Source organism: Rhinatrema bivittatum, chromosome 1, assembly GCF_901001135.1.
Source record: "Rhinatrema bivittatum chromosome 1, aRhiBiv1.1, whole genome shotgun sequence".
Classification (NCBI taxonomy): domain Eukaryota; kingdom Metazoa; phylum Chordata; class Amphibia; order Gymnophiona; family Rhinatrematidae; genus Rhinatrema; species Rhinatrema bivittatum.
The window spans coordinates 156,755,026-156,775,545 of NC_042615.1; the positions used below are offsets into that span (position 1 = coordinate 156,755,026).

A 20,520-nucleotide genomic window follows, 5' to 3' on the forward strand; every position below is an offset into this window, starting at 1 on the left:
CGGGAATGAAAGCACACGCCACATGTACGCTTATATCCATGACCCCTTAACTGGTTTTTAAAGCACCACTTACACACATGTAAGTTACTTTGAAAATCAAGCCCTTAAATGGTTTAGATTTAAAAACAAAATGATTTGCGCATTTTCCTTTTGTTCCCTTTTGGAAAACGTGCTGTTGATTGTTCTCCCTGAGCGTTCAGGCCAAAGCAGATGAAATATAAATGTGTCCTCATAATAGGACATTGCAGGTTGATTTGCAGTTTACCTGTCTTTCGATGGTAGGAAGCTTAAAAATCTGCTTGAAATATTCATCTGAAGAGCAATGATGATTGGGGAATATGCTGTTTGTTTTTCGTCTCGATCGCAGTGCTGAGAAACCAAAGGGATAGGGATTTGAATGCATTTTGGGTTTAGCAGTTTTTCCTCCATGGATGTCCCAGGTGGGTACAATCGTGTAGTATTTTGTAACAAAATGAGACAAACTCTTTCAAATAAATTAGTGGGGCTTGTTGAAACCCTTTGTGTCAGGTGTTTATTCACTGGCAGAGGCTGAATTAACTGATTGTATTGGCTGAGTGAGATTTTTCTGATGGGTATATGCCCAGCACTTATTCATTATAAGTATTTAAATTGACTTCCTGTTTGTTCCAAATGTAGGTTGTATATGTTGAGGGAGGGGTTTGTAAGCAGATAGTGGAGTTTAGCCACCTTTATCTATTAATTTTCTTTTTGCACACTCTAAGGTGCATTTTGAAAGGGGTTCCACTTGTAAAAATATCATATCTGTGTGCAAGTAGCATGTATATGCTATTTTATTGAAGTTAAAGGTACGCATATATTTTGGTTTCACGTGTACTTTTTATCAGGGGTGGGGAGGAACAAGGGGCGGTCCAGGGTGTTTTGGGGCAAGGGTTCAGAAGTACACGTGGTATTGCTATTTTGTAAGAGAGATAAGCATATGCATTACCAAATGTATTTGTACAATTTATACTTGCTAATTGAGTCACGCAAGTGAAATCAGGCTTGTCTGTAATTTTTGGTTGGAAGATGTGGGTGAACTGGTGGAGGATCAAGGTGAAGTGCTACAGGGTTTAGGTGAACTGGAGAAGGACTGGGTGAACTGGTAGAGATATCAGCGAAGTGGTGACTCCAAGCACGGACCCAACTACTTTCCAAACAGCCTATAAGCACATTTCCATGTTTAATTCAGAGTTTTTATATGCATGGGGCAGATTTTAAAATCCCTACGCACGTAAATCCAGCTGGAGCTACGAGCGCCAAGCCTATTTTGCATAGGCCCGGTGACGCGCGAATGTCCCGGGGCTTGAAAAAAGGGCGGGGCATGGGCGGTCCGAGGCGGAGGCATGGCCAGAGGCCTCCTTAGGGCCTCTAGGCTGGAGGATCCGGCGTGCGCAACCTACGCCTGCACAGAAGCAGATTCAACTTGAAAAATAAAGGTCGGAGGGGTTTTAGGTAGGGCTGGGGGGTGGAAGGAAAGTTCCCTCCGATTTTGGAGCGGCCTCGGAGGGAACAGGGAAAGCCGTCGGGGCTCCCCTAGGGCTCGGCGCGCTCAAAGTGTACAAGTGTGCACCCCCTTGCGCGCACCGACCCCGGATTTTATAACTTGCGCGCAGCTGCACGCACATGTTATAAAATAGGGGGTAGGTATTAAAATCCGGCCCATGATGAAACAATTATTTTGTGTGTAAAAATAGATGCACGTGTCTTTATAAAATGGTTAGAGAAAGTTCGTTTTTTTCCCTCCCTTCCTCTTTCTCCTCAGGGTTCCAGGTTCCTTCACCGGCCTGCCAGGTGTGAGGCAGCTCATTGTTAGTGACTCTCCATTCTCTCTATGCAGGTCTCAGCCTGTCTGAGCCTTCTGTCACCACCAACACCACAGTCAACATTCAGCATAGGCCTCACTGAGGCATCTGCACAGACATGGGGGGATGTGAGGGAGAAGAGAGCAAAACACAGTGCAGATAAGTTCACACTGCATAGGTGCAAACAGACGGGACAAAAACTGCAGTTGCATTTCCTTCTTTCTGAAATGTGGCTATAAAGAAACCAGAAAAAAAGAAAACTGAACTGTTTTCTAGATGGTGCTGTGTTATGGGAGATCTTTTACCTCGGCTTAGCCAGGACACAGAATGCTAAGAAAGCAATATTTTTATTTTTATTTATTTAAAACTTTTTCTATACCGTCGTTAAGTTAAATACCATCACAACGGTTTACAGAAGGGCACGATAAAGAGAAATATGGGTAGTATAGATTACAAATTACTCGTGTGCCATCATAGTACGGTAACAATTTAAAATAATAAACTAGGTGTGTAAATTAAACCTGATTGTTAGGAACAAATTAGGCATTTTGATTTTAACATTAATATGCTTATGTAGGTTACTAAAAACTTCTAGCTTGGTGCATCCTTATCGCTTGGTGCATCCTTATCGCTTGAGTTCCTGAGATGGAAAAATCATGAACAATTACTGTGCCGCCTCCTCGCCCCCGCATCATTCAGTCTCTGTCCCACACCCTTCACATAAAGCCCAGCGTCCCTCCAGCAATCTATATTTTAAAAAACTGACAACCTCCCTCCCTCAATGGAACCCATGGTCGAAGGAAGGGTATTAGGTACCCTAAGCAAACCTTATAGCCTTGCAAATATACTCACACACACCTCCTCTACAGACTCTTACATGCAATTCAATTATGCATTTATAACCAATTTTACATGAAAAAAGAGCATTCAAAAGTACAGTCTTCTGAGGCAAAATATCACTTACAACATGCATATTATATTTACATGCACTGCTGTGGTGCCAACCAGAAAATCCTGCAAAAAAAGACACTTGGAACTCCTATGGATGCTGGGTGTGGGCTTGGCCCTCAGAAAGCCATGAATAAATGGAATTACCATTACAATATAATAAACATCCCACACCAAAACAACCCTATCTGCCAGCACTCAAATAGTAACAGTCTTATCTATGAAAAGGTAACACTGTACCTATTACATCAGGCCCTAGAACATCAATACATTTCCTATTAAGAAAACAGAACAGACTGCAATAGATCACTGCAGATACATTATATGGTAGCAGAATACCTCACCTCAGTCACACACTGAGAACACAGACAGATCCTGACCAAATATAGAAAAAAGAGATCAGAAAGTATAAATAGAAATATGCTGAGAAGAACTGAACTGGAACCCACAACAAGCCAGCCTCTATAAGCAGAGTAACAATGGAAAAACAGAAACATTACCTTTCTTCATAAAACATTAAAAATACAATTAATTAAACAAGAACATCAGGTAAAAAGCAAAGAACATAAACATCAGATCCAATCAGTTATGTCATAAAATAAATATCAGTGTATTCTTTCTTGAATCCTCTTTCCAAAAAGGCAGGGATCACCATAACTGCAATAAAATAGCAATGATCATGAGAACGGGTGCAGAGCAAAACTACGACAGTTCACATTGCAACCCAACATGAAAAAAAGCTATATTCAAATTCTGGGGTCACCTAACAAAAAAAAAAAAAAAAAAAGATCCCCTCCACACAAACCACTGCAAAAAAGAAAAAAAAAAGGCACCTAAAACCTTAACATACCATATAACAGCATTGACCCTCAGGACTCAAATAACAGCAACTTATGAAAAAGAAGCAGTGTAAATACTACACCAGGCCCTAGCCTAGAACATTAATACACCACTTACTGAGGTAACAGAACAAGCCAGACTGCTAGAAATCCCTACAGAGAAACTATACGCTAGCAGCAATACCTCTCCTCAGTCACAGACTAACCCTTACTTAATACAGAAATAAGGGACTACAATTTAGAAATAGAAACATGCAAACAAAACCGAAAAAGCCTGAGAAACCAGACTCTGGACAGTGGAAAGTTAAAGAGCAAAATACAAAATTATAAGAAATGTATATGCCCAAAGATGGCATATTCCAATTGCTAAAATCTCAAAACAGTTTTTTTAACCTTTGTTGTCTGTTCTTTTTATTTTTCTAATCAATTGGTCCAGGTCTTTTTTCTACTTTCCCCTTGTCAGTCTTTTCCTAATACTTTCTCCAGGGTCATTCTTCCCTTTCTGTTTCTTCTCTCTCCTATCTTCTTCCCTTCCTCTCTCTCTCTCTCACACACACACATACACACACTCATGCTTTCTTTCACAGACTCCCTTACACTCACAAGCTCTCACTCTCATACACACATCCAGGCTCCCATCCTCATACTCACACCCAGACTCCCATTCTCACACCTAGGCTCCCAATCTCACATCCAGGCTCCCATTCTCACACGCACGCACCAGGGCTCACCACAAAACCCCTTCTTCTCTACCATGGGGATGTGCTCCCATGGCGGCCTTGCTTCAGTGGGTCTTCTTTGCCACCCCGCAGCCTCGCCTGCTGTTGCTGTTGCCGCCATCAGCAAGTTGAGCTCCACCTGGGCTCAGTGGCCTCTCCTGTTGCTGCTGCCCTCCCAAGTGTGCCACCCCGTGCTAATGCATGGTGTGCACACCCGGTTGCTCCAGGCCTGTGTGCTTGAACTAAGTTCAGGGTCATGAATAGGAATCAGAGGAGTCAATTACCCTTCCGATTGAAAAGGGAACACATTGTTCCACTCCTATTAGCCTCTTGGGAATTAGCTGTTTACCCTCACCAGACTGTACCTGTATTTGATTAGTAACTGATAAACTGATTTGGATGATTTTGGATTCCAAATCCAAGCTCAAGGCAAGTTACAATTCAGGTACAATAAGTAGGTTCCTTCCCCAGAGGGCTTACAGTCTAAATTGGATGGCATTGGAGAAAGGGCTGTTTCTATAAAGAGAATGTCATGGGAATTAAAAAAAAGAAAAAGAAAAACCAGACCCACCCTCACTTTTCACTGTATTTTAAATGGCAGTAGTAGTAGATAACACAATTAAATGATAAGGCTGAAGGAAAGAAGTGTACTCTTGACTTTTTTGTGGCAGATTGGTTTCTTTCTTCTATTTTTTTTTTTCATATTTTTACCTGCAGTTTCCTTCTCCTTTCAACTTCCAGCTTAATCCGAACTGGCTGCTCAGCTATGACGCCATAAGCATTTCATTTGCAGCTTCTCAGAGTATTTCCCCCTAATTTTATATACTCAGTCCAACTATAACAGAAACAGTCCTTGGTTCAGGGCCACAAACCGTTACAAATCTTCTAATTCAGTTAATGTGAACCTTAATTCTGGTCTCTAGGTGTTGTCATTATCATCCCACCAGGGTCTTTGAATGCTTCCTCCACAGCATTCCCACCTCCAATTGAACTGGAGCAACTTGTCACTGAGTCAACGGGTTAAATGTGAAAGCAATGATTTTTAATATTTCAGCATTTGGGGGTTAATTTTATAACTGCCCACATTGGTGTAAAGTCTGCAGGTACTTTTTATCTGTACACTTTACTGTAATTAATTACAGTAATTTACCCAGTCAGCTAATGAGTAGATTGTTAATACAAACAAAAAACATAATTTGAAATCTCTGTATACAAATGCTAGAATGTGTAACACTGGATGAAGAGGTAGATATAATTGGCAACTCAGAGACCTGGTGGAAGGAGGATAACCAATGGAACCCTGTGATACCAGGGTACAAATTATATCTCAATGACAGGATAAATCAAATTGGTGGAAGGATGGCACTATATGTTATTAAAGAAGACATAAACAGAATAAAAGATCTGCGGGAAACAAAATGCACTGTAGAATCTTTATGGATAGAAATTCCATGTGGGAAGAGAATAGAATAGTAGTTGGGGTGCACTACCGTCCACCTGGCCAAAATGAGCAGACAGAAAATGAAATGCTAACAGAAATTACGGAAGCTAACAAAATTAGAACAGTAATAATGGCTGATTTCAATTACCCCAGGTAGGGGTTGTGGCACTTTATGTCCGGGAGGGTATCGAGACCAACAGGATAAAGATCATACAAGAGACTAAGGGGTAGATTTTAAAAGAAGCGCGATCAGCCTACTTTTGCTTGCGCATCAGACTCAAGCAAAAGTACGCTGGATTTTAGTAGATACGCGCGGAGCCGCGCGTATCCACTAAAATCCTGGATCGGCGCGCGCAAGGCTATCGATTTTGTATAGCCTGCGCGCGCCGAGCCGCGCTGCCTCCCCCCGTTCCCTCCAAGGCCGCTCCGAAATCGGAGCGGCCTCGGAGGGAACTTTCCTTTGCCCTCCCCTCACCTTACCCTCCCTTCCCCTACCTAACCCACCCACCCGGCCCTGTCTACACCCCCCCTTACCTTTGTCGGGGGATTTACGCCTCCCGGAGGGAGACGTAAATCCCCGCGCGCCAGCGGGCCTGCTGTGCGCCGGGCCGCGACCTGGGGGCGGGTACGGAGGGCGCGGCCACGCCCCCGGACCGCCCCGGGCCGTAGCCACGCCCCCGTACCCGCCCCCAAAACGCTGCCGACACGCCCCCGAAACGCCGCGACGACCGGGCCCGCCCCCCCGACACGCCCCCGACACGCCCCCCTCCGAAAACCCCGGGACGTACGCGAGTCCCGGGGTCTGCGCGCGCCGGTAGGCCTATGTAAAATAGGCTTACCGGCACGCAGGGCCCTGCTCGCGTAAATCCGCCCGGTTTTGGGCGGATTTACGCGAGCAGGGCTCTGAAAATCCGCCCCTATATGTTCAGTAGAATCTATATGGGTAGAAATCCCATGTGTGTTGGGTAAGAGTATAGTGATAGGAGTATACTACCGTCCACCTGGACAAAATGGTCAGACAGATGGTGAAATGCTAAGAGAAATCAGGGAAGCTAACCAATTTGGCAGTGCAATAATAATGGGAGATTTTAATTACCACAGAAACAGTGGTGCAGGATAAAGTTATTACTTCCACACATGTGAATATCAGTAAAGAAGTCTTTATTGAAGACTAACAGAAGTTCATTTATGGCAACTCCAGCAATTATAACATGATACTCTTGAAGTCCCCCAAGACTTCAAGAGTATCATGTTATAATTGCTGGAGTCCCCCAAGACTTCAAGAGTATCATGTTATAATTGCTGGAGTTGCCATAAATGAACTTCTGTTAGTCTTCAATAAAGACTTCTTTACTGATATTCACACGTGTGGAAGTAATAACTTTATCCTGCACCAGTGTTTCTGTGGATTGCTGTATGTGCATGGTTTATGCTTCTTTGGATTATTAGATTTTAATTACCACAATATTGACTGGGTAAATGTAACATCAGGACTTGCTAGAGACATAGAGTTCCTGGATGTAATAAATGACTGCTTCATGGAGCAATTGGTTCAGGAACCAACAAGAGAGGGAGCTATTTTAGATTTAATTCTTAGTGGAATGCAGGATTTGGTGACAGAAGTAACTGTGGTGGGGCCACTTGGCAATAGTGATCATAACATGATCAAATTTAAACTAATAACTGCAAGGGGACAATAAGTAAATCTACAGCTCTAACACTACATTTTCAAAAGAGAAACTGATAAAATGAGGAAAATAGAAAAAAACTGAAAGGTGCAGCTGCAGAGGTTAAACGTGTTGAACAGGCATGGACATTGTTTAAAAATACAATCCTAGACATGCAGTCCAGGTGTATTCCACGCATTAAGAAAGGTGGAAGGAAGGTAAAATGATTACCGACATAGTTAAAAGGTGAGGTGGAAGAGGCTATTTTAGCCAAAAAACAATCCTTCAAAAATTGGAAAAAGGGTCCATCTGAAGAAAATAGGATAAAGCATAAGCATTGTCAAGTTAAGTGTAAAACAATGATAAGACAGGCGAAGAGAGAATTTGAACTGAAGTTGGCCGTAGAGGCAAAATCAAATAATAAAAACTTTTAAAAATATATCTGAAGCAAGAAACCTGTGAGGGAGTCAGTTGTACCGTTAGGTGACGGAGGGGTTAAAGGGGCTCTTAGGGAAGATAAGGCCATTGCATAAAGACTAAATTAATTATTTGCTTCTGTGTTTAATAATGAGGATGTTGGGGAGATACCAGTTCCAGAGATGGTTTTCAAGGGTGATGAATCAGACGAAGTGAGCCAGTCATTGTGAACCTGGAAGATGTAGTAGGCCAGATTGACAAACTAAAGAGTAGCAAATCACCTGGACCAGATGGTATGCATCCTAGGGTTCTAAAGGAACTAAAAAATGAAATTTCTGATCTATTAGTTAAAATTTGTAACCTATCATTAAAATCATCTATTGTACCTGAAGAATGGAGAGTTGCCAGTGTAACCTCAATATTTAAAAAGGGCTCCAGGGGTGATCCAGGAAACTATAGATCAGTGCCAGGAAAAAATAGTGGAAACTATTCTAAAGATCAAAATCCTAGAGCATATAGAAAGACATGGTTTAATGGAACACAGTCAACATGGATTTACTCATGGGAAGACTTGCCTAACAAATCTGCTTCATTTTTTTGAAGGGGGTTAATAAACATGTGAATAAATTAATGTATTTGGATTTTCAGAAGGCGTTTGCAAAGTCCCTCATGAGAGGCTTTGAAGAAAACTAAAAAGTCATGGGATAGGAGGCGATGTCCTTTTGTGGATTACAAACTGGTTAAAAGACAGGAAACAGAGAGTAGGATTAAATGGTCAATTTTCTCAGTGGAAAAGGGTAAACAGTGGAGTGCCTCAGGGATCTGTACTTGGACCGGTGCTTTTCAATATATATATATAAATGATCTGGAAAAGAATAGACGAGTGAGATTATCAAATTTGCGGATGATACAAAATTATTCAGAGTAGTTAAATCACAAGCAAATTGAGATACATTACAGAAGGACCTTGCAAGACTGGAAGATTGGGCATCCAAATGGCAGATTAAATTTAATTTGGATAAGTGCAAGGTGTTGCATATAGGGAAAAATAACCCTTGCTATAGTTACACGATGTTAGGTTCCATATTAGGAACTACCATCCAGGAAAATGATCTAGGCATCATAGTGGATAATACTTTGAAATCGTCAGCTCAGTGTGCTGCAGCAGTCAAAAAAGCAAACAGAATGTTAGGAATTATTAGGAAGGGAATGGTTAATAAAACAGAAAATGTCATAATGCCTCTGAATCGCTCCATGGTGAGACTGCACCTTGAATACTGTGTACAATTCTGGTCGCCACATCTCAAAAAAGATATAGTTGCGATGGAGAAAGTACAGAGAAGGGCAACCAAAATAATAAAGGGAATGGAACAGCTCCCCTATGAGGAAAGGCTGAAGTAGGTGGTGGGGCTGTTCAGCTTGGAGAAGAGATGGCTGAGGGGGGATATGATAGAGGTCTTTAAAATCATGAAATGTCTTGAACAAGTAGATGTGAATCGGTTATTTACAATTTCAGATAATAGAAGGACCAGGAGGCATTCCATGAAGTTAGCAAGTAGCACCTTTAAGACTAATCGGAGAAAATTATTTTTCACTCAGCGCACAACTAAGCTCTGGAATTTGTTGCCAGAGGACGTGGTTAGTGCAGTTAGTGTAGCTGGGTTCAAAAAAGGTTTGGATAAGTTCTTGGAGGAGAAGTCCATTAACTGCTATTAATCAAGGTGACTTAGGGAATAGTCACTGCTATTAATTGCATCCGTAGCATGGGATCTTCTTTGTGTTTGAGTAATTGCCAGGTTCTTGGGACCTGGTTTGGCCTCTGTTGGAAACAGGATGCTGGGCTTGATGGACCCTTGGTTTGACCCAGCATGGCAATTTCTTTATGTTCTTAGGATGTGACTGGGCAAATGTCACATCAAGACATGCTAAGGAGGTAAATTTTCTAGATAAAATAAATGGCAGCTTCAAGGACAACTGGTACAAGAACCGACAAGCCAGGGAGTAATTTTAGACCTAATCCTTAGTGGAACACATGAGTTGGTGCGAGAGTTAATGATGTTGGGAGCAACTTGATTTGACTTGATAACTGGAGGGAGGAAACTAAGGAAATCTACCATGATGGCACTTGACTTTCAAAAGGGAGACTATGATAAAATGGTTAGGAAAGAACTGAAAGGAGCAACTGTAGGTATGGAAATTGTTTGAAAAAAAAAAAAAACCAGACCAGATGTATTCCATATATTAAAAAAGGTGGAAGGAAGGCCAAATGACTGCTGGCATGGTTAAAAGGTAAGGTGAGAGAGGTTATTCTAGCCAAAAGAACATTCTTCAAAAAATGAAAAAGGGATCCAAATGAAGAAAAGCACTGCCAAGTTAGAAGCAAAGCATTGATAAAGAAGACAAAGGCAGAATTTCAAAAGAAGCTTGCGTGTAATTAAAAACTATAATAAAAACGCTGCGAGGCACTCCGTGGACAATTAGATGATCAAGGGGTAAAATGGGTGCTAAGGGAGGAGAAGACCATAGCAGAGAGATTAAACAATTTCTTTGCTTCAGTCTTTACTGAGGAAGATGTAAGGCAGAAACCCATGCCAGAAGTGAGGTGATCAAATTTTCTGATGATACAAAATTAGTCAAAGTTGTTAAATCATAAGAGGACTGTGAGAAATTGTAAGAGCCTTGCGAGACTGGGAGACTGAGCATCCAAATGGCAGATGACATATGGCAAGTGCAACATAACATGTAGGGAAGAGCAACCCAAATTATAGCTACATAATGCAAGGTTCCACATTGGGAATCACCATTCAGGAAAAGCATCTAGGTATCATCATTGATAATACGTTGAAATCCTCTGCTCAGTGTGCAGCAGCTGCCAAGATAGCAAACAGAATGCTAGGGATTATTAGGAAAGGAATGGAGAATGAAACGGAGAACTTCATAATGCCTCTTTATCACTCCATGGTAAGACCGCACCTTGAGTATTGTGTGCAGTTTTGGTCACCGCATCTCAAAAAGGATATAGCTGCACTGGAGAAAGTGCAGAGAAGGGCGACCAAAATGATAAGGGGCATGGAACGGCTGCCCTGTGAGAAAAGTCTAAAGAATTTAAGACTGTTCAATTTGGAGAAGAGACGACTGAGGGAAGATAAGATAGAAGTCTACAAAATAATGAAAGGACATGAACAAATTAATGTAAATTAGTTATTTTTTCTCTCAGATAATAGAAGGACCAGGGGGCACTCCATGAAGTTAGCAAGTAGTTCATTTAAAACAAATTGAAGAAAATTACACTCAGGGGCAGATTTTCAAAGGGTTACATGCATAACCCCCGAAAAGCTGCCTCTGCGCGTGCCGAGCCTATCTTGCATAGGTTCGGCGGCACACACAAGCCCTGGGATGCGCATATGTCCCGGGGCAAAAAGATGGGCAGGCCGGGGCGTGGGCGTGGCGTGGCAGCGGTTCGGGGCACTTCAGGGGTGGGGCCGGGGCGTGGCAGCAGTCCGGGGCGTGGCCAGGTTGCTCAAACAAATCTACGCCTGGGCATAAGTTTAAAAATCTGGCCCTCAGAGTATAGTTAAGCTCTGGAATTCATTGCCAGAGGATGTGGTTACAGCAGTTAGTATAACTGGGTTTAAAAAAGATTTGAATAAGTTCCTAGAGGAAAAATCCATAAACTGCTATTACCGTAATTAACAAGCAATAGTAGCTTGTGATTTTTCTAATGTTTGGGTACTTGCCAGGTACTTGTGACTTGGATTGGCCACTGTTTGAAGCAGGATACTGGACTTGATGGACCCTTGGTCTGACCGAGTATGGCATATCTTATGGTCTTATGTAATTCTATATAACTTCTGTTTCTTAACAATATTTCTGACAGTTTAAATTGCTAGCTGGAAGTATTTAGAGTTATCCTGCTTTGTATGAGTGAATTACCTTCATTTTCAAATTCTCCAACTACTGCTTAGAGAAGCTCATGGTTATTAGTATATATATTCTATTATTTTAGGGATGATTTAGATTTTAAGTATAGATATGATAGAAGATATCGGTTTTATTTTTAAATTTTATATTGTAATAGATGATTATTGAATGGCACTGTTAATTTTATATTGTTATTAGTGGGTGCTGCATTGTGAACCGTTGTGATGGTCCATGCTTATATGATGGTATATAAAAGTTTAAAAATAAAAATTAAATAAATATTGAAAATAAACAGAAGAACAATCACAACCTGAAAGGTTGGAATGGTCAGAGCATTTGTTCAACCCTGAAATTGTCTTTGCCTAATTGAAGGCCTAATGAGTAATTCAACTTTTTTGGGCATTATTAACAACCTTTTTAAAAAAGTAGTAATGAATCACCTGGAAAGGTGTCCAAGCATTTACACATGCCATATTCACTGCTTTATTATTTTCAATGCACTAAAATCAGTAAATAGTAATTTTGCATAAAGTTGCTGAAAGATGTTGTGTTTAACTTTGTAATCAATACGGTGGATAGGATTCACTTATATGAAAAATGAAAAATACCAAGGATTTCAAAACATAAAATAAACTTAATAAATTTAATACGAGGCTTTCATAAGTGCAGAAGCAAATCACTAAGGGGTAGATTTTTAAAAAATGCGCGTTTGCGTACTTTTTTTGGCGCACCAGGCGCAAACAAAAGTACGCTGGATCGGCGCGCCGGGACTTACGCGAGTCCCGGGGCTCTGCGCGCGCCGGCAGGCCTATGGAAAATAGGCGCGCCGGCGCGCAAGGCCCTGCTCGCGTAAATCCGGGCGGATTTACGCGAGCAGGGCTTTTAAAATCCGCCCCTAGATCTTTACAGCTCTTATAAAACCATAGCCTCCTTTTTTAGTGAAATATAAAGTGTCCAATATAGTAATAGTTGTGTACCTCAGAGTTTTCAAAAATATACTGTTCCTAGCAATTATTTTAAGAGATTATTTTCAGAAAAATACAACAGTTATCAATTTTTATGACAAACTCAAGGCCACAAAAACAGAACTTATGCTAGAGATGGTCAAGATTGCAAAATATGTGCTGTTTAAGAATTTTCAAATTATTCAGGAATTCTTTTATACAAAAGGAACCAATTCTCTTATACAAAAAGAACCATGTTCTGCCTTGCTGTCCTGTACCGCTCCTCAGGTACACCACCTAAGGTGTGGTACAGGAAGGCAAGGCAGAACATGGGCCAGTCTTCTGGCTAGCCAGCCCCCTCCCCCGCAGGTTGAGCCCTAGGGTTCTGGGGGCCAGTAGGGCTTAGGGCTTTGCAACAATACATCATTGTGAGTCTGGTTAGACAAGGCTTGAATAGACTGGACCTGGCAAGTCTAAGGATAACCTGGACCAGGCAAAGCTGTGGAGAGACTGGGCCAGGTGAGGCTGTGGACAGACTGGACCCAGCAAGGCTGTGGACAGGCTGGGCCAGTAGAGATTGTTCTCAGGTTAGACATGGTGAGGCTGTGTAAAGACAAGGGCAAGGCCAGAATATGCATAGGCTGGGACAAGACAAGGCACTGACAAGAAAGGGAGTGAGAGCCAGGAACAGGACTGGTAAGGGCAAAACAAGACCTAACAGAGACAGGACTGAATAGAGCAGACCAGAACAGGACCAAACAAGGAGAAAACAAGGAATCCCAAAGGCAGCGAGGCAGGAGACCCGTAGGCCACTATGCTATAGACCTGAAGGCCTCTACATACAAAGAGAGGCCTGGACAGCCACACGGCAAGAGGTAGGCCTAGATAGGCAGCAAGGCAAGGATCAAGAAGGCCTGGAGGCCGCAAAGCAAGTTGGAGGAAGGCTCAGAGGCCACAAGGCAAGGAGAAAGAAGGCCCGGAGGGCACACAGCAAAGCAAGGAGCAAGAAGGCCTGGAGGCCGCAAGGTAAGGAGCAAGAAGGCCCAGAAGCCACAAGGCACAGCAAGGAGCAAGAAGGCCCAGAGGCCACAAGGCATGGCAAAGAGCAAGAAGGCCTGGAGACTACAAAGCAAGGAACAAGAAGGCCTGGAGGCCACAAGGTTAGAATAATAGTGGTCAGGTCAAGGAAGGTAACTCCATGAGAAGGCAAGGACATAATAGCAGAGTTGGGTTACATAGGGCTGGAGTCTGGGTGTGGTGCAAGCAGTGAGGAAGAGCTAGGCAAGTCTGGAGGCTGAGCTTGCTGATGACTTCTGGTGGAGTTGAGGCTGCCAGATAGGCTGAGTTAGGAGGCCATTGAGATTACTTGGATATCTCTGAACAGAGCTCACTCGAGGTCTTTGCAGGTGGGGATGTGTCATAGCAATCTGAATTAGGATATGATGAGACTGAACAGCGGATGAAATTGTAACAGTACCCCCCTTTTAAGTACCCCCTCCTCCTGGGTCCCATTTTCCATAGGTAAATAATCGCAACTTGGCTGGGATGGACAGGACGAGGCTTGGCTAAAAAGCTGAACGTCTGAAAGAGCACCCGCTCCTGGGCGGAGTATGTCTGGACAGGCGCCCCCTCCTACGCAACCTGCATCTGGATAAGCGCACCTTTGCAGGCAAACTGCATCTGGATGGGCGCCCTCTCCTGAGTGCACTGCATTTGGATAAGCACCTTCTCCTGGGTGGATTGCATCTGGACAGGCACCCTCTCCTGAGTGAACTGCGTTTGGACTGGCACCCTCTCCTGGGTGAACTGCATCTGGACAGGTGCCCTCTCCTGAGAGAACTGCATCTGGTCTGGGGCCCTTTCCTGGGCAGACTGCATCTGGGCTGGTGCCCGATCCTGGAAAAACTGCGTCTGGACTGGTGCTCTTTTCTGGACAGACTGTGAACCAACGCCCCCTCCTGTGCAGAGCTCATCTGGACTTGCACCCTTTCCTGGGCAGACTGCTTCTGGATAGGCACTCTTTCCTGGTTGGTCTGGACAAGCGCCCACTCCTGGCTGAATTACATCTGGATAGGTGTCCTCTCCTGGGTGAACTGTGTCTGAACAGGTACCCTCTCCTCTGCAGTCTAGGAGGACTGCTGGCTCTGGGTACCTGGAAGGCTGAACCACGACTTCAGAGTGAGTGAGGTGTTGAGCCATTGACACAGGGTGACTGGAGTGTGGAACCCCCAGTGCCGGGTTTCTACAAGGCTGGATGTCTAGGGCTGCTGCGCCTCCCTCTTGGGAGCAGCGCATATGAAGTAACATCTTCTCGGTGTTCGATGTGGGGAAACTGCACTTGTCTCTTGATGCTTGGTTGCTGGAACAGTGACGTCCTCTAAGCGTTGGGTATCTGGTGATGGTGGTGTGGGGCTGCCTACATCTCTCTGAGATTAAGGAACAAGGCTTGAGTTTCTCAGGCATCAGCTGGGTGAAAAAGCCAGAACGGACTCCTCTTGGAGTAGAGGCACTGCTGACAGTGACAAGGCGCCACATGGGTCTACTGTTTTCTCAGGTTGGGGATTAAAGGTGGAAGTCTGGCGTGGATCCAGTGTAACAGAGTGGAGGCTGGCCTCAGAGCTAGGATCCTTCAGAGGGGATTCTGAAATGGCAGGCATAAAAAAAGTACAAGCTACTTTCTTAGCAATCAGTACTGGTTTGCTGCATCCAGCTGTGGTGCTGAGAACTCTGGAAGCAGGATTAATTAGCTTCTTCTGTCTAAGATTTCTACCAATTGGGATGGAGCATGATCTAGTACTTTCATTCGCACCTGGTTATCTGGGTCAGCGGGAAAGTTTGCTTCTTCAGGTAAGGATTTACTTGCACAAATTATTACAGACTTAACTATGTGGTTTGAATTGATCTGGGAAGCTGAGGTTTTCAGAGAATTGGTGGCTTTTAAAACCTTTGTGCAGGGGGACCTTCCTTAGCAGCCAGTGTGCAGGCAGATTTCAGTGTTGGTGGCTTGAGTGAGTGTTTTAAAGGAAGATCTGCTTTTTCTGGTACATAACTCAGTTCGTGTGGCTAAGCTGAACAATTTAGATTAACTTGGCAAGATATGGCTTAGATTTTAAACGGTGTGCGCAGTTCCTGATGTGCGCACATGGATGTGTGGATTTTATAACATGCACTTGCGGGCAGTGCATGCACAAATTCTCAGGCGCATGTGCGGGTAGCATGTGCAGGGGGGATGAATTTTAGGAAATTACATGTGGCGACGCAATCGGGTGTCCCCCAGTTCCCTCCCAGTCCGCTCCAATTAAGGAACGGACTGGAAGGGAACTTTCATACGCCCCTACCGAAACCCTCTCCCTCTTCCCCTCTTCTACCTTCCCCCTAAACCCTTCGTTTCAACTTATTTTCTTTTGTTTTCTTTCTTACTGTTCCTATGGAGCAGAGGTAATCTGCGCATGCCGGCACTTGTATGCGTAACGGCACTTATGCGTTTGGCTGGGCCTTTTTGAAAATGTGTACGGCGTGCACAGGGCCTGGCCACGCACATAAGTGCCGATTTTTACGCACGTGGCCATTTTAAAATTCGGCCGATAGTGTCCAAGGTACTTTAACTAGTTGTGGTGTCCAAAGGTTCTGGAATTTTCTCTGGCTCAGAGGCGAGTTTCTGACTGTGTCTAAAGTTGATTTCTGAAAATCAAGATTTATATTGGCAGGAACTTGAAGCAACTGCTCAGCAGCTGGTTTGATTGTGGCACAGAGAAAATAAGTCATATCAGAATGGTTATTTTCCACTTGACACTGGTTATGTTCTCAAAAAGGAGTTTCTAGGTTTGGAAGCTTACAGATTCTGCATTCAGATTTTAATGGATTTGCATTTCCAATAATATAAAACAATTGCTTGACTAGAGCCCTCACGTAAAAGGTCTGGGTTCTACAGGCAAGTTCTCTTTAGATGATGATTTCTCTGACACTGGTCTAGTTTTTTTCTGAGATTTTTTACTACTCCCCTTCAAAGGATCAAGAAATGGGCAGTGAGAACAAGCAGGAGAAATCTGAGAAGTCCAGGTTCAAACGGGTCAGTTATAATAAACATTAACCAGGATACCTTATAATGCAGAGGCAGAAACTTAATTGTCCATGTGAGTGCTAAGAAAGAAAAATTCAGACTCATTGGCAGGGCTGAGAGTCCTGTAGCCACCCATATGAGCAATAGCTGGCCTTATCAATTTGTCACGAGGTGCTGGGCTGGACTCGAGGTACACCACCCAAGGAGCGATACAGGTTGGCAGGGCAGAACATGGGCTGTCTTCTGCCTACCCAGCCTCCTCCTCCGCAGGTTGAGCCCTTGGGTTCTGGGGGGCAGTACAGCTTGGCTGCAACAACAGTACATCATTGTGGGTCTATTTTTGGTCAAGGCTTGGATAGGCTAGACCAGGCAAGGCTAGGACACTGACAAGAAAGGGAATGAGAGCTAGGAACAGGACTGGTTAGGACACAACAAGAGCTAACAGAGACAGGACTGGACAGGGACAAATCAAGACAACACGGAGCAAGAAACAAGGAAGCCCGAAAGCAGCAAGGCAAAAGGCTAGTAGGCCACTATACTATAGACCCAAAGACCTCTATGTCAAAGAGAGGTCTGGACAGGCCACAAGGCAACAGGTAGGCCTAGAAAGGCTGCAAGACAAGGAGCAAGAAGGCCCAGAGGCCACAAGGCAAGGAGCAAGAAGGCCTGGAGACCACAAGGTTAGAGTAACAATGGCCAGATCAATTAGCCAAAGGTAGCACCATGAGAAGGCAAGGACAGAATGGCAGCGTTGGGTTACTTAGGGCTAGAGTCTAGGGGTGGTGCAAGCAGTGAGGAGGAGCTGGGCAAGGCTGGAGGCCGAGCATGCTGGGGACTCTTAGTGAGGCAGAGGCTGCTGGACAGATGGAGTCAGGAGGCCATCGATGAGATGGCTCGGATAGCTCTGAACAGAGTTCACTAGAGGCCTCTGCAGGTGGGGAGGCATCATAGCAGTCCAAATCAGGGTATGATGAGGCTGCACAAACGAAATCGTAACATTGAGTATATACAAAAAGCGCTCAAATAAGACTCAGGTGGGCAGAATCACGAACACAGCATTGACATCCAGTTTACAAAATAAACAATATAGGAAACCTGTTAAAAGTAAAAGAAACAAAGTATGTTATGGAAGATTGTAAAACTGATGACAAGATCCCCCATACTACATCATATTTAAAATTCTTCCCTTGAAGTTCAAAAGATAACTTTTTAATATCAGATATATTCCTTACTTATACACCGCCAACAATCCAGGTAGGGATTAGGTTTCCAAAAGGTGGCTATAATGAATCGAGCAATTAGCCATAAATACCTGACCAAAGATTGAATTTCACTACTATTATTGAGTCATCCCACCTCCTTAATAGACTCAGCAGTGGCTTAATGTATACAGGAGAGTCAAGAACATCAGCAATCTTGTGTTTGACAAGAGATCAGAACTGCTGGTCTCCCTGGCAGTCCCACCACGTGTGCATATACATTCCAATCTCACTTCAGCCCTGCCATCCATCAGGGTTTGCATCTGAAAAAAGCTTTGCATAGAAAACAGGTGTACGATATGTTCTGAGAAGTAATTTAACCATTAGTTCTGTCCTTTTACCACAGATAGAAAGATGAAAAGCAGAATTCCATATAGTTTGCCAAGATTTGGCGTCCAAATTTATATCTAAATCTGAGTTCCAAACATCAGTAAGGGGCTGTGGGGTCGCCAAATCAAACTTCGCAGCCAGAATCCAGTAGAGTATTGTAATACTTTTAGAAAACGCATCTTTATCAATGAAAAAATACTTCAAGGCCCAAGTGGTTTAGCCAGGTCAAAATGACTCTCCAGAGCAAATAAAACACATGAGAGTTAGGACTAAGATCGTATTCTGCACTGAGATGTGAGAAGGACATAAAGCCATCGTTTTCCCATAGTTGGGCGATAAAAACTAAATCCTTATTCTATCTAGTCTTTAAATTCAGGAGAAAAAGTACAGCTGGAGAGAATGGAATTTTCATATTTAGGGGCTATAGGGGATAAAGCCTCCTTTTTCTTACCCAGAAATGTAAGTACCTGCTTCCAAATTTGCATGGTGTGAGCTAAGATTGGGCTTGCTCTAGAAGTAAGATAGGAGTGCAGTGAATTGGAAGGCAAAAAAGGGAGGTCTGCTAAATTCATCACATCCACTTATTCCTTTTCTGGTGGCAACCAAGAAGTGCAAGCCTTCAAGCAAACCAATCTGGCCACCCAATATTACAATCTAAGATTGGGAAGGGCCATACCTCCCTGATTTTTCAGCAGCCACAGCCAGCTAAGTCTGATCCTGGGCTACCTATGTTGCCATATAAATTTAGTAATTACCCTGTATAGATCTGTAAATGATTTGGCCAAGATGGTACATGGCACGTGTTGGACGAGAGAGAAGAGTTTAGGCAGCATTCAGTATTCATTTTCAGGAGGTTAATCCTACCTGCCCAGAAACTGTGAGAGATTCCCAGTCCAACATTTCATGTTTCAACTTACTAATTAGATTACCAAAATGTTTAATACAAAGGTCCTTTAAAGTCCCTGGTTATAAAGAATGCAAGATATTTAAAGCCATCCTTAACAATTCTAAAAACTGGGAAAGAGGAATAGAAAATTTGGGGTCTACCAGGAACAGTTTGGATTTGTCAAAACTAACTCTATACCCGGAATGTGCTCCATGGTTAACCAATACAAACGGAGCTGGATCAGAGGACTGAAGGTCTGTCAAATATACCAAACATCAGCACATAACGAGATTTTTTTGTTCTTGACCCCCAAACCTGAAACTATGAAGACTAGGATGTTGTCTAATGGCAGCTGCCAAGGGTGCCACGTGCTATATTAAAGAAGTAATAAAGAGGACCATTAACAGTGATATGGGCTCTGGGTCTTGTGTAATATAGCCCAAATATATGCAATGAACCTATCGCGAATACCCACATGACTCAGGACTGCAAACAAGGAAGGTAAGAATGCGTGTTGAAGGCCTTCTCAACATCTAAAGAGGTGACCAAGCCTTGACACCCTTGCCCCGCGTTAAGTGCAAAATATTAAACTGTCTTCTAGTGTTTGACGTGGATAGTCTTCCCTTAATAAATCCTGTCTGGGCATTGTGAATTAAACTAAGTAACATGGCCTCAAGTCTCATCTGCAACACTTTTGCAAGAATTTTCATGTCAATATTCAATAAAGAAATTGACTGATAAGAACTACATTCAGATGCATCTTTCCCTGCTTTATGGATAAGAGATATATTAGCATTTGCAGGATCCCTCAGATCATGTCCCTCCTCGCCAGCCTCATTAAATATGGGTGAGAAAAAGGGAGAAATCTCCAGCAAGTATTTTTTTTTTAAAGTTGATAAGGAACCCACCTGGGCATTTATCCCCTGGTAGGGCTACAACAGCATTCTGTATCTCAAGCAGAGAGGTCGGCACTGACAGTCATTCCCTCTGAGTCTCTGAAACCTGAGGCAAAAGTAACGGACCAAGAACTCTTGAATTTTGCTCTATCTATCTCAACGGAGTCAATTTATAAGGTAGAAAAATAATGGGCAAACACATTATATCTGTCTGATTGGAAGTAATTTCACCAGTAGGCTTCCTGAGATTCAATATAAAGAATTTTTTTTTAACCAATCTAGCCAGCAGAGCGCCCGGTTTATCACCATGTACATAAAACTGTAATTTTGTATATTTAAGGGCTTACTTATTTTTTCAGTTTCAAAGGTT

General features: G+C 43.2%; 1 protein-coding gene across 8 annotated transcripts in view; it reads left to right on the forward strand.

Moving 5' to 3' along the window:
* APBB2 (amyloid beta precursor protein binding family B member 2) overlaps positions 1-20,520 on the forward strand; it is a 681,814-nt gene that overhangs the window by 269,265 nt on the left and 392,029 nt on the right. The window lies entirely within an intron of this gene.